Source organism: Diabrotica virgifera, chromosome 8, assembly GCF_917563875.1.
Source record: "Diabrotica virgifera virgifera chromosome 8, PGI_DIABVI_V3a".
Taxonomy (NCBI): Eukaryota; Metazoa; Arthropoda; class Insecta; order Coleoptera; family Chrysomelidae; genus Diabrotica; species Diabrotica virgifera.
In genome coordinates this window covers 110,884,725-110,911,459 of record NC_065450.1, presented here as the reverse complement: position 1 = coordinate 110,911,459, position 26,735 = coordinate 110,884,725, and the positions used below count along the sequence as shown (strand labels likewise).

Sequence of the window (26,735 nt, the reverse complement as noted above, 5' to 3'; positions counted from 1 at the left end):
ATAATACTGATTTATTTGAGTTCGCTGCTATGTTTTTCCATTCTTCTTTCCATTTTATTAAAGTTGTGATATTATAGTGTAGCTGTAAGTCATCTAGTGTGAATATAGGCAAATATAATCCAGCATGGGCAGCATCCATAGCAAGCTGGTCAACCAGTACATTTCCCTTGATGCCAGTATGACTTTTTACTCAAATAACTGTAATACCTTTATTATACAGTGAGCACGTAAAGGTTGGAATAAATTCATTTTCTCGAGAATGGACGACTTTGGAAGAAAATACCGAAACAAGTCAATTTTTATTTTTAAATTACGACTTTTTGACATATATATCATACATCATATTAGTGACTTCACCCATCTGGGCGTGATGACGTCATCGATGATTTTTTTCAATGAGAATAGGGGTCGTGTGATAGCTCGTTTGAAAGGTAATTCAATTCTCTATTCAGTATTATAAACATTAACATAATATATTTATACAGGGTGGCCAAAAAAATTTTTTTGAATTAAATTTATTGACATAAAAAGAAGAATGTATGTAATTTATTTAATTCAAAATACATTGTACTGCTCTCAGAAAACAGAAAAAAATGTTTATTTGAAAAATAGTCATTGCTTTTTGATTAAATTAAATGTTCAAACTGTCAAGAGGCAAGTGGATGGCTGCTTTAATATTGAATTTAAGCAAAAAACAATATTTATTTATCAAATAAACATTTTTTCCTGTTTTCTGATATCAGTAAAATGTATTTTGAATTAAATAAATTACACACATTCTTCTTTTTATGTCAATAAATTTAATTCAAAATTTTTTTTGAACACACTGTATAAATAATTATGTTAATGTTTATATTACTGAATAGAGAATTGAATTACCTTTCATATGAGCTATCACTCGACCCCTATTCTTATTTAAAAAAATCATCGATGACGTCATCACGCCCAGATGGGTGACGTCACTAGTATGACATGTATGCCAAAAAGTCGTAATTTAAAAATAAAAATTGACCTGTTTCGGGAATTTTTACAAAGTCGTCCATTCTCGGCATAAAATGAATTTATTCCAACCTTTACGTGCTCACTGTATATTTTATTTTTAATGGCACACAGAATACTATTTCTTTTATGTTGAGTCATATTTAAGCAGGGCCGCGCCGTCCATAAGGGAGGTGCCGAAAAAAAATTGACAATGCCGAAATTACCAGAAATATTAGTAATATTTTATTATCTTTTAAAATTGAAAATTTGAATATCTGTGTTCATTTTTCAACAAAAAAAACACGTTTTCAGACGGTTTTTCGCATATAACTCAAAAAGTAAGTCATCATCATTCTCTTTGCCTTATCCCTATGCGGGGTCGGCTTCCCTAATTGCATTTCTCCACACAATTCTGTCTTGGGTCATATCAATGTTAATCCCCTTTACCAACATGTCCTGCCTTATCGCCTCCCCCCAGGTCTTCTTTGGTCTTCCTCTCCTACTCCTTCCAGGAATCTGCACTTCAGCTATTCTTCGTATTGGGTGATTAACGTCTCGACGTTGAACATGACCAAACCATCTTAACCTATGCTCTCTCATTTTGGCATCAATTGGTGCCACACCTAGACTTCCCCTAATATACTCATTTCTAATTTTATCCTTCTTTGTCACTCCACTCATCCATCTAAGCATTCTCATTTCCGCCACATGCATTCGTTGTTCCTCTTTCTTTTTCACTGCCCAACATTCAGTTCCGTACATCATAGCCGGTCTTATGGCTGTTTTATAGAATTTTCCCTTCAGCTTCATTGGAATTTTTCTGTCACACAACACACCACTCGCTTCTTTCCACTTCATCCATCCAGCCCTAATTCTACTGCATGCATCTCCATCTATTTCTCCATTACTCTGTAATACCGATCCTAGGTACTTAAAACTATTGCTTTTCACAATCATTTCACCATCCAAAGATACCATTTTATTTGTAGTAGCTCCATCTTTAAATGAACATTCCAAATACTCTGTTTTTGTCCTACTAAGTTTTAAACCTTTTTCCTCCAGAGCTTGTCTCCACTGTTCCAGTTTTTGTTCTAGGTCTCTTTCACTATTTCCTACTAACACGACATCATCAGCATACATTAAGCACCATGGAATGTTACCCTGTAGTTTCGTTGTTATCTGGTCCACAACTAATGAGAATAAATACGGACTAAGCACAGAACCTTGGTGCAATCCTACTTTCACATGAAATTTATCAGTCTCTCCCACACCTGTCCTAACACTAGTCGTTACTCCCTCATACATATCCCTCACAATCTTTACATATTCACCAGGGACTCCTTTCTTATTGAGTGCCCACCACAGAATCTCTCGAGGAACTCTATCATATGCTTTCTCAAGATCAATGAATACCATATGAGCGTTTGTTTCTTTACTCCTGTATTTTTCCATCAATTGCCTTATAATGAAAATTGCATCTGTTGTTGATCTACCCTGCATAAAGCCAAATTGATTCTCGGATATTTCGGTCTCTTCACGTATCCGTCTGTCAATTACTCTTTCCCATATTTTCATGGTGTGGCTAAGCAGTTTTATAGCCCTGTAGTTTGTACATTGTTGTATATCTCCCTTGTTTTTGTAAACAGGTACCAGTATACTGCTTCTCCATTCGTCTGGCATTTGTCCGACTTCCATAATTCTATTAAATAGACCTGCTAGCCACCTTGTTCCTGTCTCTCCCAATGCTCTCCATACTTCCCCAGGAATATCATCTGGTCCTACCGCTTTTCCTTTCTTTATTTTTTGAAGCGCTTGAGCCACTTCCTCGTTGGTTATTTTGGTGACCATTGCTGCTACTGTCTCCGTTGGCTCTACAGGCTGTCTGTCAAATTCTTCATTTAATAAGCTGTCAAAGTACTTTCTCCATCTCTTTTTGACTTCCCTTTCGTGAACTAGTATTTTATTATTTTCATCTCGGATACATCTAATCTGATTAAAATCTTTTGCTTTCTTTGCTCTCTGTTTGGCTATTTTATATATCTTCGTTTCGCCTTCCCTGGTATCAAGTTGATCGTATAGGTTTGAATACGCTTCTGCTTTGGCTTTTGCTACTGCTACTTTCGCTTCCTTTTTCGCCACCATATAGTTTTGAAGATCTATGTCGGATCTGGTTTCTTGCCACTTTTTATATAATATTCTCTTCTCTTTTATTTTTCCTTGTACTTCGTTTGACCACCACCAAGTCTCTTTATGCTCAGTAACTCAAAAAGTAAGTATTTTATCGAAAATAATCACTTTGAAATGGTGAAACTTCCAGATCATATAAATATACAAAGTGAAGTAAATTGTAAAGCTGTAACGATTAATTTCATTTGGGATGCTAATTAAGCGCATATTTTTACGATGTTTTTTATCAAAAAAAGGGACCAACTTTATTTTCAGCGTTACTGGCTTACTTTTGCTGCTAGAAACTTTTTGAAAAAAAAAAACAAAAACAAATCTTTTTCTAAAGACTTTAAAAAAGCTATAACGAGTTTTGCCCCAAAAGTGCTTCATTTTTGCGTTATTTTACGTTGAAATGTTCGATTTGGAATTTGACGAATAAGAACCCACTTTTCTCGAGCTGCAACCCTTCCTCTACTAGATCTACCGACTTTATGGGTGCTCAAGTTTTTTAAAAAATTTTTATAAGCTATATTTTTGCTAAGAACATTTTTTTCCATAAAATACACACTTTTTGTGTTATTTGTGAAAAACCGTCTAAAACCATGGTTTTTAAGGTGAAAAATAAACTTATTCACTCGCAAATACCTCTAAAAATATTGACAGTAAAAAACTGTATATGGAACAAAAGTTGCTTAGAGTTAGTAGTTTATCCAATTCCGGACTTAATTTTATCTTATATTTTTTCATCCCCGACGACGCAATATAAATTTTTTTCTTTGTTATAAATTAGCTATGCGTATGCTAAATTTCATATCAATCCAAGCGGTTCTTTAAAATACGGAGCAAAGAAGTAAGCAAATGGACTATATAGACCAAGTAGTGAAGTTTAAAATAGGACAAAACCTCGCAATTTTTATAGAATGGATCGATTTGCTTGAAAATTTGAGAATAAGTAGTGGATAGTCCAAGGATCAAAATCTATATCATGCCAATAGGCGCTTTTACCATGGGGGTAGTTGCAACCCCATCTCGGGGGTGGAAATTTTTATTATATTTTGACCACAACAGTTGGTAAAAACATTCATTATAAGCAAAAAACGTTCTATACATTTTTTTGATAAAATTAATAGTTCTCGATTTATTCGCTATCGAATGTGTTAGTTTTATATCGAAAAAATCAATGTTTTTAATCAGTTTTCTGCTCATAACTCAAAAAGTTATCGTTTTATCAAAACAACTTTACTTAACAAAAATGAAACTAACTGAAACTAATTTAAAGTATTTAAAAATATGTATCTCCAGAAATAAAGAAAAATCTCTAACTAAAAAAATTAAGTGACTTAGTCACTTAATGAAAAGAATGTCACTCCCTATTTTTTCAGCAAAAAAGTGGTCGTAAACAACCCCCTAATCACCACCTTAATTAAAATTTGTCATTGACCTGATTTGGTTTTCTTGATTTATGTATTGTTAATGGGTCTGGATCCCGTGTATGGAAAAAAGTTGATTAATAGCAAGCTGAAAATTTGTTAATAGCTTAAGGGTGTCTAGTCGGATAAACTTTGATATATTGGAACACTGGAACAGGGGCAGTTTTAATTGTGGAACAGGTTAAAAATTTGGAACGGTAAGACCACGAAAACTGCACATTTATTTTGTCCGACAGAACAGACTTAAACTCTCCGAACAGAGATTAAACTCTCATGCAAAAATCAAACTGCTATTTATCACCTGTCATAATTCCTGTTATTTGACATATTCTACATGTTCCACTCATTAAAACTCCCATTTGGTGATAGATAGCAATCTGATTTTTGCATGAGAGTTTAATCTCTGTTCGAAGAGTTTAAGACTGTTCTGTCGGACAAAATACATGTGCCGTTTTCGTGGCCTGACCGTTCCAAATTTTTAATCTGTTCCACAATTAAAACTTCCCCTGTTCCAGTGTTCTTATATATCAAAGTTTGTCCCACTAGACACCCTTAAGCTATTAACAAATTTTCAGCTTGCTATTAATCAACTTTTTTTTCATACGCGGGATCCAGACCTATAATAGGTTCTAGAAATTTTAACGGCTTAAAATGATTATTTTAAAAAAAAATGGAGTTAAAAGCGAATTACGAGTTTTTGTAGTTTGGTAAATAATGCCCTTTTCTTCTTCAGGATAGAAAGATTAGCATCAGAGGTTCGAAAAAATAGGCTATTGATTATGTACTATAGAAAGGAACTACAACGTTAACGGGGTTTTATTATTTCATATGGTCAATGAATCTCTTTATATGAAAAAACCGCGGAGTGCTACCATTTAAAGGGGTGCGTTTTTGAGAAATGGGCGAATTAGTCCCTGGGCATAGGTTACATTAGGATGAGTTCTATACACTTTTGGTACAAACACGTCTACATAAAAATTGTTCCTGGTTAAATTTCCTATCTAAATATAACTTTTTAAAGTCAAAGATACTTTTTCTTACAAAAATATATTCAAAAGAAAAAGCACAAAGAACCCCAAAAGTAAGAAATTTTGTTTTTTGTCCCATAACTTTTGTCCACGAGGATATAGGTATATACATTGCTTCAGAGAAAAAAAACTTACATATTTTGTCTTTAAAACGATATTTGATAGAGGTCATTAGGATTTACAGTTTTCGAAATATAATTTTTCAAATTTCGTCACTCACAGCAATTTTGGGCAATTTTCACTAGTAATACCACTAGAGGTCAAATTATTTCCGGAAATTTTTTTGAGATCATGAATATTTTGAAAATTTTCTAAAAATATTCATGATCAAAAAAAAATTTCCGGATATTAATTTGACTTCGCGTGGTATTCGGTAAGAAAATTCCACACCAAATTTGCATTTGAAAATCCAAAGCTGCATGAACAGATTAATAGCGCGCCATAGCTTTGTCAGCAATTATTTAGGCTTTCAAATTCGTAATTTCTACTCATTGTAGTTGCATGGGAATACCATTTCAAGATAGAAAATAGTATATTCTTCAATTTTACATAAGTTTTGAGTAACTACAAGTGATAGAAAATTATTTTTTGGCGTTTTATTTTAAATTATGTAAACAAATAAAAACCAGTCTGTCAAAAATGTTCTGTTATTGTAAACGTCAAAAAATTTCCACTATAATTCGCTGTTGGGTACCCCACGAGCAAAAAATGTCCGATAAAATACCTCCGTTGCCATGGTGATCTGTCAAAATAACGTATTTTGATTGGTTCAAAAGTACAGGTGTGGAATTTTCCTTGTTATTTCGCAAATATTGTTCTGTAACTTTTTTCTACGTAACTTTAGGCATATGCAATGGTACATGTAAGAGGAATAGAAATTAATTACCTTTAAAATGTTCTACAGTATAATGTGCTACAACTTCTTTTAAAGAGGTTATATTTTTCAAGACTTTTCTACTATCTTTTTTTCTACATTTAGGTATATATTATATAATAAAAAAGAAAGCTTAATCTGTTTACTTTAAAATGGTGTATTATAAAAATATTATTTTTGAATAAGATATACTTTTTCAAAATGTAATAAGTACTTGCAACGATTTTTGATTTTAGGATTATTTTTATAATTCCTCATTATAACTTTTTTATGTGATTGTGTGTTATGATTGAATCTTATTTTTTATAGGTAATACTTTGGATCCACTTGACTCGGCCGGGCAAACTTCAAAATATGGATTAATTCCAATATTTACTGTCAAAGCACCTGCACCCCAAGCTTTGCTTGAAAAAATAGCATGTAAATGTACAAAAAACTGCGGTTGTAGGAAGATAGGAATTAGTTGTTTAATATTCTGCAAAGGGTGCATGTGCATGGGTACTAATTGTGGGAACTCTAAGATAACTGATGTGTCAGAAGAAGATATTGAAGCTAATGCTAACGAAGAGATGGAATTTGATTTTGAATTTTTTTTAAATGTTAACGTTTAAATAATTTTAACTAAAATGATGTTTTCTAAGACTAATGTTTATGTAATTTTTGTAAAAGAAATAATTTTAAATAATACAGGTAAAAAAATATCAAAGAATCACTCGGTTTCCATTACATATTTAAATATAGATGATACAACATTTAAAGAACAGAAAGTAAGCCCTCTTTATTATGCAATATACAGGGTGTAACAAAAATACAGGTCATAAATTTAATTCTGGGACCCAAAATAGTTCGATTGAACCTAACTTACCTTAGTACAAATGTACACATAAAAAAAGTTACAGCCCTTTGAAGTTACAAAATAAAAATCGATTTTTTCCTATATATCGAAAACTATTAGAGATCTTTTATTGAAAATAGACATGTGGCATTCTTATGGTAGTAGTATCTTAAGAAATAATTATAGTGAAATTTGGACACCCCATAAACATTTTATGGGGTTTTGTTCCTTTAAACCCCCCCAAACTTTTGTGTACGTTCCAATTTAATCATTATTGTAGTACCATTAGCTAAACACAATATTTTAAAAACTTTTTTGCCTCTTAGTACTTTTTCCAAAAGTCAGTTTTTATCGAGATATTTTGAATATTTCTCAAATCCACCACATATTTGTATACGGCTAAGTAAGATTATGGAGACTTGGTAATAATATGAAAATTTATTTATGATTTACATTTTTAGGTATATTTTGAACCATATTAAAAAAGAAGAAATATCTCGATAAAAAGTGCCTTCTCGAAAAAATACAAAGAGGCAAAAAAGTTTTAAAAACACAGTGTTTAACTAATGGTACCGCAGTAAAAGTTTAATTGGAACACACACAAACATTTGGGGGGTTTAAAGGAACAAAACCCCCATACAATTTTTATGTAAACATATTAAAAAAGAAGCCGCAACTGGATAAAAACTGCCTTATCGAAAAAATACTAAGAGGCAAAAAAGTTATAGAAATATTGAATTTAACTAATGGTACCACAATAATAATTTATTTGGAACTTACACAAAAGTTTGGGGGGGGGGGGTTTAAGGGAACAAAACCCCCATAAAATTTTTATGGGGTGCACAAATTTCACTATAATTCTTTTTTAAGATGTTGCTGCCATAAGAATACCACATGTCCATTTTCAATAAAAAATCTCTAATAGTTTTCGATATATTCGAAAAAATCGATTTTTATTTTGTAACTTCAAAGGGCTGTAACTTTTTTTATGTGCATATTTGTACTAAGGTAAATTAGGTTCATTCGAACTATTTTTGGTCTCAGAATATGTGATTTAATTTATGACCTGTATTTTCGTTACACCCTGTATAGTATATTCATGTACAAGAAAAAAAAGTTATAGAAATTTCAAAAATAATCGTAAAAAATGTAAAAAATAATATTTTTTTATATTAGGTATTATATAATATATACTATATATAATATAATATTATATAATATATTATATAATAATATTATTTTATTTTTATATTATATTATAAAGAATCGTTAAAAGTATAAAAGCTTGAAAAACCATAATCTCTTTAAAAAAAGTCGTACAACGTTATACAGTAGACCATTTTAAAGGTAATTGATTTCTATTCCTATTACGTGTACCATTGCATAAACCTAAAGTTACGTAGAAAAAAGTTACAGAACAATATTTGCGAAATAACAAGGAAAATTGCCCAAAATTGCTATGAGTGGCGAACTTTGAAAAATCATATTTCGAAAACTATAAATCCTAATTACCTCTACTAAACAATGTTTTAAAGAAGAAATATGTAGGTTTTTTCTGTAAAGCAATGTCTATACCTATATCCTCTTGGACAAAAGTTATGGGACAAAAAACAAAATTTCTTTCTTTTGGGTTTCACGGTGCTTCTTCTTTTGAATATATTTTTGTAAAAAAAAGTACCATTGACTTTTAAAAGCGATATTTAGATAGGAAATTTAACCAGGAACAATTTTTATGTAGACATGTTTGTACCAAAAGTGCATAGAACTCACCCTAATGTAACGTGTGCCCAGGGACTAATTCAACGATTTCTCAAAAACGCACCCCTTTAAATGGTAGCACTCCGCGGTTTTTTCATATATGGATATCCATTGACCATATGAAATAATAAAACCCCGTTAACGTTGTAGTTCCTTTTAGCTATCTTATTTTGAATATAATCAATAGCCTAAAATATTTCAATATGAAATTGTAGCTTATTTAATTCCCAAGAACTTGGTTTGCAAACATTTTTTACGGCAAAATTGAGTGAGCTATTGACAATTAAAACTTGTAATGGTAGGGGAGCAAAGTATGCTAAATGTGCAGTCACTCGAGCGCTTTGGGGACCTATTGGGTTGTGAAGAGTAGGTCCTAAAACCAAAAAAAGTTAAGTAAAGTTTTCCATTTTAGTGGGCGCTTGCCATTTTTTAATTTAATTTTCCATTTCCAACAATCGTTTTTGCCGATTATAACGCCATCTGTCCATAATTCAAAAAAATGTTTCGAATAAAAGTTACTTATTTTTACGTAAGGAATCCAAATCTGCAAAAAAAATGAGGGCTCCTATTTAAGATTTTAAAGTAACCCCCCACCCCACATCCATGGGGGGTCGTGTTTGGTACCATTCGATAGATTTTTCAAAAATATTGAATAAGTGTATTTTACAGTTTTTCGATCTGATGTTCATTTCGCGAAATATCGCGGGATTCGTATTTAAAATATTAAATTTACCCCCCACCCCTCTCCGCGGGAAGACGTGTTTGGTATCATTCGATAGATTTTTAAAAAATATTGGGCACATATTTTTTAGTTTTTCGATCTGTCATTCATTTCGCTAAATACTCGCTTTTTTCTTGTGAAACTTTGGGACTCACCCATTTTCTTACGCCAGGCTCAAATCGTCAGATTTTTGAAATATACACTCTTTTGCATGTACTTAACTTACCTTATCTTAATCTGACAATTTCGAGTTTTTTTAAGGATAGATTTTTTTTTCGGGCCCCCCTTAACGAACTCCCCTGTGTTAAGAGCCAATATATGTTAGAGGTACATCTGCAGGGTACCAGGTTTCTCCCATATGCTAATCTGACGCGCTCGAGTAACTGCAAAAATCCCCGCTTGGGCTCCCCTACTATAATATCATGCAAATATATATCTACCTACAATTTTCTTTTTTATTCGAGCAATTTGTATTTTGAGCAATGTATTGGCCATGTAATTATAAAGCCCACTCGCGACGCTCATGTATTGCTAATTATCGCATTATATTTTAGTTAGTTTACAGGTAAAAGAATTAACCAGTTGTATTTGATATGTAGTCAAATAAATATTTGTTTTGGGTTTATCCAAGTGTTTTTGTACCAAATATTTCATGGCGACGGGATAAAAACGTTTTTAAAGTGTGTATAAGTGAATACAAAATGTCGAAAGACGGGAAATTAGATTTATCGTTAAATTTGGCATTTAATACCAGAATTTGTGAATGGAATGTGTTTATAAAAAGACTAGAACAATATTTCATCGCTAGAGAAATTACAGATGTTAATATTAAAAGAGCTATTTTGTTATATAGCCTTTCAGAAGAAGCTTATATCTTGTTATCCGACTTGTCCGTGCCTAAAAAACCTGAAGAATGTGAATTTAATGTCATTGTAAAAAGCCTAAATAGCTACTACAACAAAACTTGTTTAGTGTGGGTAGAAAGAGCAAAGTTTTATGGTGCTTCGAAAACAAAAAGTGAAAGTGCACAAGATTGGAGTGTACGTTTAAAAAAACTAGCCGGTACTTGTGAATTTGGAAATAATTTGGAAACAAAATTAACAGATATGTTTATTTCAAAATATAATGATGGAAAAGTAGAGAATACGCAACTTGCACTGAAGTCAGATATCACATTTAATAAAGCTATGGAAACAGCACAAATTGAAGAAGCAGCAATAACTGGAATTAACGAAGTAGATAGTAGAAGTGTGGTGAAAATGGAACTAGAAGAGAGAGAGGTGTGTCAAATAACGAGTGGAAGTTGCAGTAAGGAAATATTGCAAGTATCACAGCGCCAGCGTGGGGATGGCAGAGCACATCAACAAGAACGGCGATTTAAGGAGACTAGACCTTCAACTTCAGGGATGCAGAGACATAGTTCGGATTTTAATCGTGATGAGTTCAGTGGTAGTGTTCAAACGTGTTTCAGGTGTGCTAAAAGACATCCGCCTTCAGAATGTCCCTATAAGGATTATATCTGCAATTTATGTAACGTCCGAGGACACTTAAAACGGGTATGTAAAAATAGATTTTTAAATTTATTGGAAGAAGGAACTAAATGATCTGTATTATTTATATCATCAAATAATGATCCGCCAATTTATATCGATATTAATATTAAAGGTAAAATGTTTAAATTTGAATTAGATTCGGGCGCCGCGGTCTCGGTCATACCTTTTAGTATATATAATGTATAATCCCTAGGGCTCAGTTGAGAACGTTGTTCAGATAGAATGGAAACACCAATAGCGATAAAAGAATTTATTGATAGAACCGACACTAGGGTATTTTACCCCGGGAGAACTTTGAATACTGACTTGTTACTGGTACGCCTTTAGTTGAAGACTGTTGAAGACTCTATTTGAAGTTACATCTTGACAGCTTGAAGTGATTCTTGAGAATGATTCTAAATGTGTATTCTTTCTCAGCGGTGGCACTTAGTATTGGTGTCAAGCCACGCGCTGAGTATATTTACAAATATTGAGAACAAAGAAATATATTTGATCATCAAATTAAATAATGCAATTCCCCGAATTATTGTTTACAATTTACAATTCGTGAACTAAATTAGAAACCCGTACATGTATTATACCATAACAAATTGGCTCATGTAATATACGAGGTGATAAAAATAAAGTGTTCAATATCGAATATGAATAATGAATGTTTGATATTGGACATGCTGCGGGGGCGAAATTACTGCCCGACGAAAAAAGTAATAACGAATGTAGTCAGTTGATACATTAGTTTACAAAGATAGGTTAATATAATGTGTGATGTAAAGACACTAGTCTTTGAACAAATAATAATTTTCCAACTGCAACACCTTAGGTAATAAATCAAGGTTAAATCTGAATCAGAATTTAAATCAAAACATGCAAATAAAAGTTTAGGTTAGGTAAGGTAAATAAAGGTATTGAGTGGGATATATTTTTCAATCTGTTAAGAATCATATTATTATTGTATATTATTATAATCGTAGTATTAGTTATTTTATTATTAATGTTATTGAATTGTACTACGAGCTCTCTGTCTATAATTATATTTCATCTAGTAGTTTATTTCATCCAAACAAACCTGAATGGAATTTGCAACTCCTTCTAACGTGATATGTTTTCTGTTACTCGTTTTATATTACATCATATTACATGTGTAATGAAAATAAAGTTGTGTTTTCTAACGGTAAATATTTTGAAATTAGGTAAAGTTATTAGATTTTATTATTAGAGTATTTAATATTCTTCTTATTATAGCATTGTATGTGTGTGTTTAAGTATTAATTATATTGGTCACCTTTTCGTCTTAGTTTCTTCTATGACCATAATCGAATTATTAGTTTATCAACCCTGTAGTTGTGTACAAGAATTGTATAAGTTTTGTAGAATTGTATAAGTTTTGCATATCTTTTTTATAGAGTAAAGTAAAGTGTAACTAAAACCTACTGTAAGTAGGTTCCTTGGCGCGGGACAAAAAATCCCTCCATTTGCAGCGTTATAATTAATTTCCAAAAAAAATTATCCTAATTCCATAATTCCAAGTTCCGTTTGCTTATTTCCATCATGTAAACAATCTATTTTCGTGTTAAATATGCAGGTCCTCAAACCGAGTGCGATTCGAATTACCACCCTTAGTCTACCTCTTTAGCATCATCACACACGACTTAGTTTTCAACCCTTAAGTCAATCTCTATCTAGTTTGCATACATTCCCGAAAATTTTGCATCAGGCACCGAATTCTTTTGTCGCTCACGGTGGTTGTATGTCACCTGAGTCCATTGTTTCTTTCTTCTGCTTTGCTCACGGTGGTTGTAAATCATCTGAGTCCATTGTTTATTTCTTCTTCCTTGCTGAGCTGGCTGTGCTCCTCTGTTTCTCTTTTTTCCATTTTTGATATGATAAGTCCTTCTTTCATATGTTTCATGTTTCTTCGTATTTGTATCCTCTCTATATTGATACCTCCTCGTATAATTTTCTCTTTCGTATTTATTTGTATTCTTGTAATTTTTCTTCTTGTTTTCGCTTGTTTTCCTATAAGTTTGATCTAGGTACGTCCTTGTATCACGACGTCTTTCTTCTTTTGTTTTTCTGTAATGTTTATCACGGTACATCTTCGACCCGTGTGGTTCGTTTTGTTTTGAATTTCTGTACGTTTTGTCACGGTACATCTGCAGCTCCTGTGACTCGTATTGTTTGTATGTGTATTTAGGTACTTGTGTCCGTTTGGTACACTTTTTCTTCTCCCTCTATACCTACTGTTTCTTCGTTTTTTGTTCGGACAAGTGTTTCTTGATCCTTAACGTATATAGTTGCCCCTGATAAGGAGCTGAAATTTCCTGCCTTTACAATTGTCATAGTGTTATGACTTGTTTCCTGAGTACTGGATTCTTTTCTTTGTGTCGTTCCTGACACTATCCATCCCAGTCTCGTGTTTTGGCTAAGTAGGCCGTTACTTATTCGGTCTACACCCTCCATCAATATGTGGCTATATTCTTTGACCCCTAAAAGTAAGTCTATCTTCCCTACCTTGTAGTATCTTGGGTCTGCCAGTAGTGCATTTTTCTCGTTATAGTCCTGTAGGATTATGTCCTGTTCCGGTAAATCCCTTGTTATTTTCGGTAGTACCAGTGCCTCTATTTCCATCTCGAAGTCACTTTGGTAATGAGTTCCGATCAAAAGTTTCATACTCCAGTTGGCTGTCTTTTCCCCTGAGGAGCCTATTCCGGATATGGTCGCCTGTATTGGCTGCCTTTTTGTTCCCAGCGCCGTCGCCGCTTGTTCTGTTATAAATGCACATTGTGACCCTTGGTCGATCAATGCTCTCATTACGTGAGACTCTCCTTTCGCATCCCTTATGCGTACCACTGCTGTGGCTAGTAATGCTTCACCTTCCTTATGGCTTGCACAGTTAACTGAGTTCTGTCCTCTTTGTTGTGTGTTGTTTCTTTGCCCATTGTTCTCTTGCGTGTTTTTTCGTCTTCCGTTATTTTGTTCTCTGGCGTTGTTGGAATAATTATTTCCTCCTCTGTACCTGTCCGATTGGTACCCGTTTCTTCTACTGTTCGATTCTCTTCCATTTCTTTCTTGTGTCTGTTCTCCTTTTGTTTCACTTGTGGTTCTTCTGTTGCCTGTGTTTCCTTTTTCATAATGCAACATTTTGTGGTGGTCTCCGCCACATTGTCTGCACCTCATCTGTGAAAAACATTGTTCTTCCTTCTTATGTGCTAGGCAATTCGCACACCATTATTTTTCTCGTATTATCCTGTTACGGTCTCTTACATTGAGTTCCTGAAATTCTCTGCAGTATGGTACTCCGTGATCTCCGTTGCATATCACGCAACTCATTCTTGTTTTCTTACCCGATCCTCCTTGCTTCTCTTGTCTCTTTTCTGACTCCAGCAGTTCCAGTGTTTGGAATCGTCGCTGTAAGAATGTTTGTGTTGATTTGTATGTCGGTATCTCTCTACTGTCTCCGATGTAATTTTCGTATAGCCTCTTTGTTTCATAGTCCCATTTTGTTATGCTAATTCGAGCTATCAATGGGCTCCACGCTTCCGTGTCTGTTCCTAATCCTCCTATGGCTTCCAGACACTCATGGAAGGTGCCATGTAGTGATTTCAGTGCTCTAGCAGAAGATTCCTTTACTTCCTGCGCTAGTAGCATCCTGTCTATTAGTTTAAACAATATTTCAAACTCGGGTTTTCATATCTTTCCTTTAACATGTTCCATGCCACTTCGTAGTTGGCCTCGGATATGTGTAAGTGTTGTATCATTCTGTTGGCTTCCCCTCTTACTTGAGTTTTTAGGTACTGCATTTTTTCTGCGTTCGACAATTGGTCGTTTTCATGTATTTCTTTAGTAAACAGATCATGGAAAGTTCTCCACGTTTCATATCTTTCTTCATACACAGTTTACCTGCGGTAATGTCACACCATCTCTTCTCTGTGTGCTGTCTGGCCGTTGCATCCCAGGCCGTATTTTTTTTTAAGTTTCCCTGACTTTCCTCCTTAGCTGATTTATTCTCTCTACTTCTTCACTGTCTAAAACGTCTAGCTCCTCTATTACTGTTGTTTCGATGACGAGTGTATTTATTTTCTCCATGTGTTCTTTTAACTCTGCTTGCAGTTCTTCATCGTACTGCAAGTCTTGTTCATATTCTTGTAATAATTCCTCGATTTTTTGTTTTCTTATCTGTATCTCCTTTACTTTTGTTGTCTTTCCTCTTTTCAAGTTTCTTCCAATAGGGTTTTTCCCTCAATATATATCTTAAAGACCTGATCGTAGTATTTTGTTTCGAAGTATTTGTCTTTCGTTACTCCACTCTCTAGTAATTTCTCGTGGTTATGCAAAAATCTTGTCCAATAATCCTCCAACCTATCCTGACGCTCTTTAATATATTGTTGATTCTTTCGAGATCCAGGGTCCCTCTTAAGAGACGATACTTGTTTATAAATCACTGATCCGATCTCTGCCTGCTTGCTGTGTACAGCTTCCATGTTATTTACCTACTTTTATCCAGTAGTAAGTGTTTTTATTGTATTTTTAAAATGTTGTTTATATTTTCAATTACTATGATTCACGTTTCTTGCAATAATATGATGAGGGAATTTTATTCTGTTTGACCTTGCTGACACTTAATTTTACTGTAGGTCAGTTATAAATGTAGGTGAATGTTGTATAATATTATGTTACACAAATATAAATTGAAAACTCTTGTCTACGATGTTTAATTAAATTATGCAATATGAATGAACTAACTCCGCCTGTGGTGAAGTGGTGACAAATGGGTGAATCGAGTAGCTCAGGAGTCACCACTGCTGGTCCTAAGCCCGGATAAAGGAGGAAGGTTGGGCAGTGGGCTGACAACCCACTCCCGGAAAAAACACATTGTTACGAAACGTGAACATTTGCCTCGGAATACAAGACGGAACTTTCGGAAACGACTCAAGCTACGAAACATGGACTATGCATTTGGAAACTGAAATGTGAGCACGCTAAATAGACCAGGAGCTCAAACCGCACTTCTGCAAGAACTAAAAAGATATAAGCTCATGATTACTGCTCTTCAGGAGACAAGATGGCTGGGGAAAGGTGTCAGGGACACTAAGACTCACACAATTCTATATAGTGGGAAGGAACAAGGAAGCAAAGAATGTGGAGTCGCATTTGTGGTGGATAATGATTTTAAGTCAAAAATCATCGACTTCCAGGCAGTCAGTGAAAGGATATGTAAGTTGAGAATTCACACCCACTTCTTCAACCTAACAATGATAAACATTCACTGTCCAACAGAAGATCAAGAGCAACATACAAAGTAAAGCTTTTACCAACAGCTGGAGATAGTATATGATAATGCGCCAAAAAATGACATCAAGATTATAATGGGTGATATGAATGCTAAAATAGGCAAGGAACCGCAGTTCTATGGCACAATAGGAAAACACTCTCTGCACAATGAAACAAGCGAGAATGGGGAGTTTTTGATAAATTTTGCCAGCAGTAAAAATATGGTTATAAGTTCCACATGCTTCCCACATAAAGGCATACACAAAATGACATGGATTTCACCAGATGGAACCACAACCAATCAAATTGACCATGTGCTGATAGACAAAAGGGCAGCCAGTAGTATCTCCGATGTGAGAACACGACGAGGAGCATGCTGTGGATCAGACCATCTTTTAGTACACACCAAATTTAGATGCAGAGTTAACAGGAAAAGAAACGAAAGACAACAAAGAACAAACAAACTGGACCTGGAAAACTGAAGATTCAGGAATGTAAAGAGAAGTTCGAACAAGGAGTCGCAAATGAGTTAAGGACGCTAGAACTGCACTCCATAGAAGGCAAATGGACTAATATCAAAACAGCAGTACTGACAGCAGCAGCGTCCACCCTGGGAAACAAGAAAAGGGAGAGAAGAGCAGCATGGTTTGATGACGAGTGCAGACAAGCAATAGAGGAAAGAAATGAAGCACACAAAATGTACATAACAAGAAGAACATGGGAAAGACGAACATTATTTGAAGTCGCAAGACGGAAAGCGGACAAGTCATGTAGAAATAAAAAGAGAGCCTATGAAAATGGACAAATAGAAAGAATGGAAGAAAATTTCAAAAACAACGAAATTAGAGGGGCTTACGAATACCTAAAAAAGATAAAAAGTGGGTATAAACCTCAAACAAGTCTATGTAAAGATGAAAGTGGGCAAATAATCAGTGACCAACAGAAAGTCACAGAAACCTGGAAGCATTATTTTCAGACACTACTTGGAACTCAAGTAGACATGGAAGATGAAATGGGTATGATCTACGTAGAAGAGAATGGAGGAGAAGCTCCAAACAACGAGGAAGTTTTCGAAGCCATTAAGGCCCAGAAAAACAATAAAGCTCCGGGAGTTGATGAAATACCAGCAGAACTATATAAGGTAGGTGGCGACCACCTAGCAAGTCACATCCACGCGCTCATCAAAGACGTATGGCAAGAAGAGAAAATACCCGACGACTGGAAGAAAAGTATAGTATGCCCGATCTATAAAAAAGTAGACAAACTCCAGTGCAAAAACTACCGTGGAATCTCTCTACTATGTACAGCATATAAAGTCCTCACGTATATTATAAACCAGCGGCTCCAACCACTAGCATAAAATATTATTGGAGAGTATCAGACGGGCTTCCGACGGGGAAGATCAACACTGGATCAAATATTCACAGTGAAACAGATCTTGAGCAAAGCATGGAAACACGATGTTGATGTTCACAACGTGTTTGTAGACTTCAAACAGGCATACGACTCAGTCAAAAGGAACAAACTATACTATATATTTGCTGAATTGGCAATACCACACAAGTTAATAAGACTCATTAAAGCCACAATGGATGAAACTCAGGCATGTGTACGAATACAAAACCACCGGACAGACTTTTTTAACATTTCGCAGGGACTAAAACAGGGAGATGGGCTGGCCCCAACATTGTTTAACCTGGCACTGGAGTATGCGGTTAGGCAAATGCAAACTGGACGAGGAAATCTACTGACCAACCGAACGGTTCAACTGGCCGCTTATGCTGATGATATTAATATTATGAGTAGAACATCAACAGGAGCACAGGAAACATATGCAGAGTTAAAAACACAAACAAAAATACTAGGTCTGGAAATTAACACAGAAAAACAAAAATAATGACTCAGACGAGAAGAAATGTAGTCCCAGAAAACATTATACATGAAGATGACATTGAAACGGTTGAAAAGTTTACATACCTGGGAGTAGAAATATATGCCGACAGATCAGAAGATGGAGAAATACGGAAGAGAATAACGCAGGCAAACAGAGCTTATTTTGCCCTCTCCCATATATTTCGGTCTAAAAGTGTCCACCGAAATACAAAGATGAGAATCTATAAAACCTTAATTCGACCAATAACATGCTATGGCAGTGAAGCCTGGGTGCTGAAAGAAACATCCAAAAACAAACTCGACACATTCGAAAGGAAAGTACTTAGGAGAATACTAGGACCTGTGAGGGAAAACGGAATCTTCAGAAGTCGATACAACAACGAGCTTTATCAACTTTATAAGGAAACGCCCCTGTCAAACTTCATTAGATTACAAAGATTGCAATGGGCCGGACATTTGATAAGAATGGGAGAGGATAGGCTACCAAAACGAGCACTGAATGCTAGAAAGAGACCGGTTGGGAAGCCACGAAAGCGCTGGGAAGACACAGTAAACAGCGACGCACAAGCCCTTTTAGGAGTCCGTGTATGGAGAAGAGCAGCCACAGACAGGCAAGGGTGGAGGCAAAAAATAAAGGAGGCCAAGGCTCAATTTGGGCTGTAGTGCCGTAGAAGAAGAAGAATATGAATGAACTACAAACGCAATATGTACCTATTAAAGTATACGTTTTTTTTTTATCAAATTTTTAAATAAAATAAATATGTAATAAATATTTTTAGAGATAAATACCGTTTATTATTATTATATAGGAAAAAACATATATCTATGTATAAGTTAAATAGTTTGGGTTTAAATGAAAAGTATTTCGGTATATGATAGGTAAAAGTTGGAAAAATATTAACTCATTTAAAAACTTACGGTTTTTTTTTTGTTTCTTTTGAGCGTTTAGTCGCTCTTCTGGTTGTGGATTCTGCTCTGGATGCTCTCGGGCTCTCCTGGCTCTCCTGATTCTGGTTTCTGATCTGGAAGCTGTCCGGCTCTCCTGATTCTGGTTTCTGATCTGGAAGCTGTCCGGCTCTCCTGATTCTGGTTTCTGATCTGGAAGCTGTCCGGCTCTCCCGATTCTGGTTTCTGATCTGGAAGCTGTCCGGCTCTCCTGATTCTGGTTTCTGATCTGGAAGCTGTCCGGCTCTCCTGCTTCTGGTTTCTGATCTGGAAGCTGTCCGGCTCTCCTGCTTCTGGTTTCTGATCTGGAAGCTGTCCGGCTCTCCTGATTCTGGTTTCTGATCTGGAAGCTGTCCGGCTTTCCTGCTTCTGGTTTCTGATCTCGAAGCTGTCCGGCTCTCCTGCTTCTGTTCTCCCGGACCTAGCGTCGTCTATCTGCTACTGGGTTTGTTTAGTGTGGACTGTAGTTGTAGGTTTGTCGAATCTCGTTTCTACCTCGATATCTCCTTTTCTCTCGATAAGGACCATGTATAATCCGTAGGGTTCAGTGGAGAACGTTGTTCAGATAGAAGGGAAACACCAATAGCGATAAAAGTATTTATTGATAGAACCGACACTAGGGTATTTTACCCCGGGAGAACTTTGAATACTGACTTGTTACTGGTACGCGTTTAGTTGAAGACTGTTGAAGACTCTATTTGAAGTTACATCTTGAAGTGATTCTTGAGAATGATTCTAAATGTGTATTCTTTCTCAGCGGTGGCACTTAGTATTGGTGTCAAGCCACGCGCTGAGTATATTTACAAATATTGAGAACAAAGAAATAGGTATATTTGATCATCAAATTAAATAATGCAATTGCCCGAATTATTGTTTACAATTTACAATTCTTGAACTAAATTAGAAACCCGTACATGTATTATACCATAACAAATTGGCTCATGTCATATACGGGGTGATAAAAATATACTGTTCAATATCGAATATGAATAATGAATGTTTGGTATTGGACAATAACAAATATTTTAATACACAACCATTATCTCAAGTTAATGTATCGTTAGTTAATTTTTCGGGAGGCAAGGTTCATCCTAAGGGCAAAATTAACTTACCAATAACTTTTACAAAACAATCAAATAATTTGGATTTTTATGTTATGCATCGAGAAACTCCATCTAGAAATTTTATTAGGTGTTATAATATGGGTTTCAGGGAACTAAAATTTATTGAAGCATATAAAAATAATGAAATAATGGGGTGGTTAATGAAAGATTTTCCCACTGTATTTTCTGACAAATTGGGCACATTTAATAAATTTCAGTTAAAATTTAATATTAAACCAGATGCCGGACCTAAATTTTTAAACCCAGAGTGGTTCCTTTTTCTTTAAGAAACAAGGTAGAGATAGAATTAGATAAAATGGTCCAGGAGGGCATTATACCTGCAGTTGAATTTTCGGAATGGGGAACACCCATAGTACCGATTTTAAAAAATGATGGAGGTGTTAGGATTTGTGGTGATTTCAAAATAACTATCAATCCTTTTATCGAAGCGGATAAATATCCGTTACCACGGATCGATGATTTATTTGCAAAGTTACAGGGTGGTCAAGAGTTTTCTAAAATTGACCTGAGTCAAGCTTATCAGCAAGTTGTGATTCATCCAGATTTTCGGAAATATACGGTTAATAGTACTCATGAGGGATTATTTGCATTTAATCGTCTACCGTACGGAGTTGTATCAGGTCCATCCCAGTTCCAAAGTATTATGGAACAAATATTTCTCAATATGCCAAGTATATCTATTTTTTTAGATGATATTCTAATTACAGGAAGGAATAGGGAAGAACACACTAAGAATTTGTGTAAAGTTTTAGCGATTTTACAAGAATGTGGTCTTACAGTAAAAAAGGAAAAATGTACGTTTTTCGCTGAATCAGTATCTTATCTTGGATTTATAATTGATAAAAAAGGGCTTGCATAAAAGTCAAGATAAAATTCAGGCTATTGAGGAAATCCCAGAACCTACGAATGTGACACAACTAAAATCGTTTTTGGGAAGTATAAATTATTATAATCGATTCATTCCAAATCTCCCAAACATTGTTCATTGTTTATACAAGCTTTTAAAACAAAATGTAGTTTGGCACTGGGATGAAGAATGTCAATTAGCTTTTGACACTATTAAACAAATGTTAGCTTCAGATCTAGTATTAGTTCATTACGACCCAACCTTAGAATTAAATTTGACGGTTGATAGTTTAGATTATGGGATCGGAGCCGTTCTCTCGCATAGTTTGAAAGATGGTAGCGAGAAACCAATCTATTTTGCTAGTAGAACGCTCAGCGATACCGAAAAGGCTTATTCGACTCGAGATAAAGAAGCAACAGCTATAGTGTGGGGAATCAAACGTTTCTACCAATTTTTATATGGGAAGGAGTTCAATTTAATCACAGATAACAAGGCGTTAGTATCCATTTTTGGCCCTAAAAATGGGATACCGGTTACGGCGACCAATAGATTGCAGCGATATGCAGTATTTTTAAGTGGTTTCAATTTTAATATAAAGCATGTATCGACACAAAAAAATGTAGCAGACTTTTTAAATAGATTGCCTTCAAATAAGTCGATAAGACTAGATTCTTCTAAGTTTAATATAGAGGAAACTGTTAATTTAAATTATTTAGCAGAAAGCGAAGAAATTCCTATTAATGTAAGTGATATAAGGAAAGAAACAGAATTAGATCCGATTTTGTCTCGTGTAATTAAATATGTTATGGCCAAATGACCCACAAATGTTTAATTAGAAATTAAACCCTATTTCCTTAAACGAAATGAAATATCTATTGAAGATGGCGTCTTATTGTGGCTACAAAGAGTAATTGTTCCTAGTAAACTACGAAATAAATTACTGAATGAATTGCATTCAGCTCACTTTGGTATAGTTAAGATGAAATTATTAGCTAGGTCTTATATTTGGTGGCCATCATTAAATACAGAAATTGAAGTTCTCAGCAAGAACTGCATTCCTTGTCAGCACATGCAGGCAGATCCTCCTAAGGTTCCTTTACAAGGCTGGAGCATTCCTCAAAATGTTTGGTCACGCGTGCATATAGATTTTGCCGAAACACGAAAAACTCATTTTCTTATAATTTTGGATGCTTATTCTAAATGGGTAGAAGTTTGTCCAATGTCTTCAATCACCTCAATGGCTACGATTGCTAAACTTAGGGAGTGTTTTGCTCGTTATGGTTTATCCTACTTGTCAGCGATAACGGCCCGCAGCTAACATCGCAAGAATTTAAACATTTTACTTTAATTAATGGTATTAAACATATAACAATATCTCCTTTTTCAGCATATTGCAATGGTGCTGCTGAAAGTAGCGTTAAAACAGTCAAGCATTTTTTGTTAAAAGATATTGATCAAAGAAATATTCATTTATCATTGTCTAAATTTTTATTAACATATAGGAACACAGTGCACCTGTCGACAGGTAATTCTCCCGCTAACATATTTTTTGGAAGGGCTTTGCGAACGCGTCTAGATTTAATTAAACCTGATGATTTACAAAACCAACAATCAAACCCAGTTGATTTAACACAAATTAGACGTAACTTGATGCAAGCGCAAGAAAATAATAAGAAATATTATAGGGGGAGGAGACAGGTAGAGTTTGTAGTGGGGGATATCGTTTTAGTTAATGATTATAGAAACACCAAGGTGTCGTGGTGCAAAGCAAAGATTTTACAAATTTTAGGTAGAACAGCATATTTGGCAAATCCGTTAGGTAGTAAACTTACGTGGAAAAGACATTGTAATCAAATTAAAATAATTTTTAATAATAATTTAGAAGGTATTACATTTGCGGAGACGATGCACGATAGTTCAGAGGAAAATAATATTCAAAATAACGAGAAAAATGTTATTCAAACCGCTACAAACTCAACAGGAAATCTAGGTGGGGAGCCTCAGCTAGACTCTCAAAATGATAGTAATGTTATCCAAGAGTCAGGCATCCCACATAGACGTCCAATAAGATCTAGAAAAGAACCAAAACGTTTTGGATTCGAAATATAGTATTTAGAAGTTTAGTTTTGTTGTGTTCCTAAATTTAGTTATAAGTAGGATTTTAGGGTGGGGTGATGTAATGTATTGGCCATGTAATTATAAACCCCACTCGCGACGCTCATGTATTGCTAATTATCGCATTATATTTTAGTTAGTTTACAGGTAAAAGAATTAACCAGTTGTATTTGATATGTAGTCAAATAAAGATTTGTTTTGGGTTTATCCAAGTGTTTTTGTACCAAATATTTGAATAGTACTTGTGAATAGAGCTAAAATTTAAACTGTTGCACTTTTATTCTATGAAATTTGCTGCTCCTTTTACCCGTGTGCATATAATTTTTGTAAGGCATATGATTCGTGAGAATACATTCCTTTTGTAGACACCGATTTTTTTGAAAATTTCGTAAAATAAAAAAAAATCATATTTTATTCAATTTGAGTCTAAAAGTTAAACTATTGCACTTTTCTTTGATGAAATTTGTCGCTCGTTCTTCTCGCGTACTAAGTATATTTCTAAGGCTTGAGATATGACATTTCGGACACCTATTGCGCTAGAGAAAAAAATTTAGTACGGTTCTACTCGGAATTCAGCAAAGGAGCATACCTGCTTAATTTCGTATTTTTCATGTCATTATTGTGAGAGCTATAGCGTCATGCGTCATGGGCAACCCCTTCTGACGTACGGGTATGAAAAATAGATAATAACCTACTCCCAGTCCGGTCAAATAAACCTGCCAAATTTCATAATAATCGGTTGAGTCGTTTAGGATGAGTATGGTAACAAACACTGTGACCGGAAAATTTTATATATTTAGATGTAAAATATTTAAATGGCTATTAAAAAATAACTGTTGGAGATAAAAAAGTGAAAATTTAAGGTTGAATGTTCTACATCATATAAAATTAAGAAAAAACAGTTTGTCCAAAAAAATTAAAAAAAAATATCGGGGGCAACCCCCTTTTTCACTTAGGTTGGTCGTACCAATTCAGAAACCTTCCCGGGTTCATGTACAACAACTTTGCTTAAGATCATCTCGTGATCAAATGCATAGTGTGCGAGTCTATAAGGTACATACTATACATACATACATACATACATACATACGTACATACATACATACATACATATATACATACATACATACATACATACATACATACACACATACATACATACATACATACATACATACATACATACATACATACATACATACATACATACATATATACATACATACATTCATACATACATACATACATACATATAAACATTCATTTTTATTTATATATATATATATATATATATATATATATATATATATATATATATATATATATATATATATATATATATATATATATATATATCAATCAAATGAAATAGAGAATGTGGAGAAATCAAAATATATATATATATATATATAGCAGGTATATAATATTTGCTGAACAGTTAGGAAACAAGGCTGAAATATTGGGGTAGCAGCAATCTCAAAGAAAACTCTTTATAATAGTTCCAAGCTTTCGAAAATGTTTATTTTCATCATCAGGGAAACTACAATCATAAATAGACAGTATTTAACAAATAGGCTAACTGAAATCAATAATAATTGCTATCTTTGTGTTACCAAAAATCCAGAACACCATAGTTTCCTCTCACTAAACCAGGTGTCGAGGATCCCCAAAAACACAAAAACAACAAAAAATTGTTTTGAGAAATGCAGAGTCAATACTTTCACTAAAAACACTGCACATCACAAAACAATCTTACTAAAGAGTTCAGTGGTAGTGACGTTTCCGTATGAATTCAAACAAAATTTAATAAAAATCGATATAACATTTGTTAGACATTTTCAAAAATGCCATTTGACATACATCATTTTTTAAAATATTTTACCATTTTTCAATTTATACTCGATTTTTAGAACAATTTTTTATATATAGTTTTTAATTTTAATTTTTATATACGATTTGTACCAGGACAAAATTTCGTTTTATATGTCAGTGTTTAACAACTAGGCTCAACATCCTCAAATAATGTAAGTACAAACATATAAGTAACTCTTTAGTAAGATTGTTTTGTGATGTGCAGTGTTTTTAGTGAAAGTATTGACTCTGCATTTCTCAAAACAATTTTTTGTTGTTTTTGTGTTTTTGGGGATCCTCGACACCTGGTTTAGTGAGAGGAAACTATGGTGTTCTGGATTTTTGGTAACACAAAGATAGCAATTATTATTGATTTCAGTTAGCCTATTTGTTAAATACTGTCTATTTATGATTGTAGTTTCCCTGATGATGAAAATAAACATTTTCGAAAGCTTGGAACTATTATAAAGAGTTTTCTTTGAGATTGCTGCTACCCCAATATTTCAGCCTTGTTATATATATATATATATATATATATATATATATATATATATATATATATATATATATATATATATATATATATATATATATATATATATATATATATATATATATATATATATATATATATATATATATATATATATATATATATATATATATATATATATATATATATATATGTATCAGTGACACAGAAATCTGCCAATGCATTAGATGTGTTTGAAAGAAAAGTATTACGTAGGATACTGGGCCCAATAAGTGAAAATAACAACTGGCGAATTAGGTATAATAGAGAAATATACGAGCAATATAGCGAACCAACTCTAGCACAACACACTAAACTGCAGAGACTACGGTGGGCAGGGCACGTGGTCCGCATGCATGAGAATAGAATCCCCAGAAAATTGCTGAATGCAAGAATGCAGGGAAGAAGACCTGTTGGAAGACCTAAAAAGAGATGGCAAGACGAAGTCGATGAGGATGCCAGGAACTTCCTGGGAACGCGTTCATGGAAAAGAACAGCGGTAAATCGAAATGATTGGAGAAGCTTATTGAAGGAGGCCAAGGCTCGATTTGGGCTGTAGTGCCATTGGATGGATGGATGGATATATATATATATATATATATATATATATATACAGGGTGGTGAATCGGAAAACGGGCCATAGGAAACTCAATGTAAAATTTTAAACTGTTGAATTCCTGCTTCCCTAATTATGTTACATCAAAAGTCATGAGAAGTTATTTGTAGAGGATTGAAATCTGTATTAAAACAGAAGTTACAATCGTTCTACGATTTAAACACATTCCAAAATTTTGAAGAATATAATGTATTT

The 26,735-nt window shown here is 34.1% G+C and overlaps 1 protein-coding gene across 3 annotated transcripts in view; it reads right to left on the bottom strand.

The window, feature by feature from the left end:
• The window catches only part of LOC114341672 (uncharacterized), a 467,146-nt gene that overhangs the window by 89,508 nt on the left and 350,903 nt on the right, over positions 1-26,735 (bottom strand). The window lies entirely within an intron of this gene.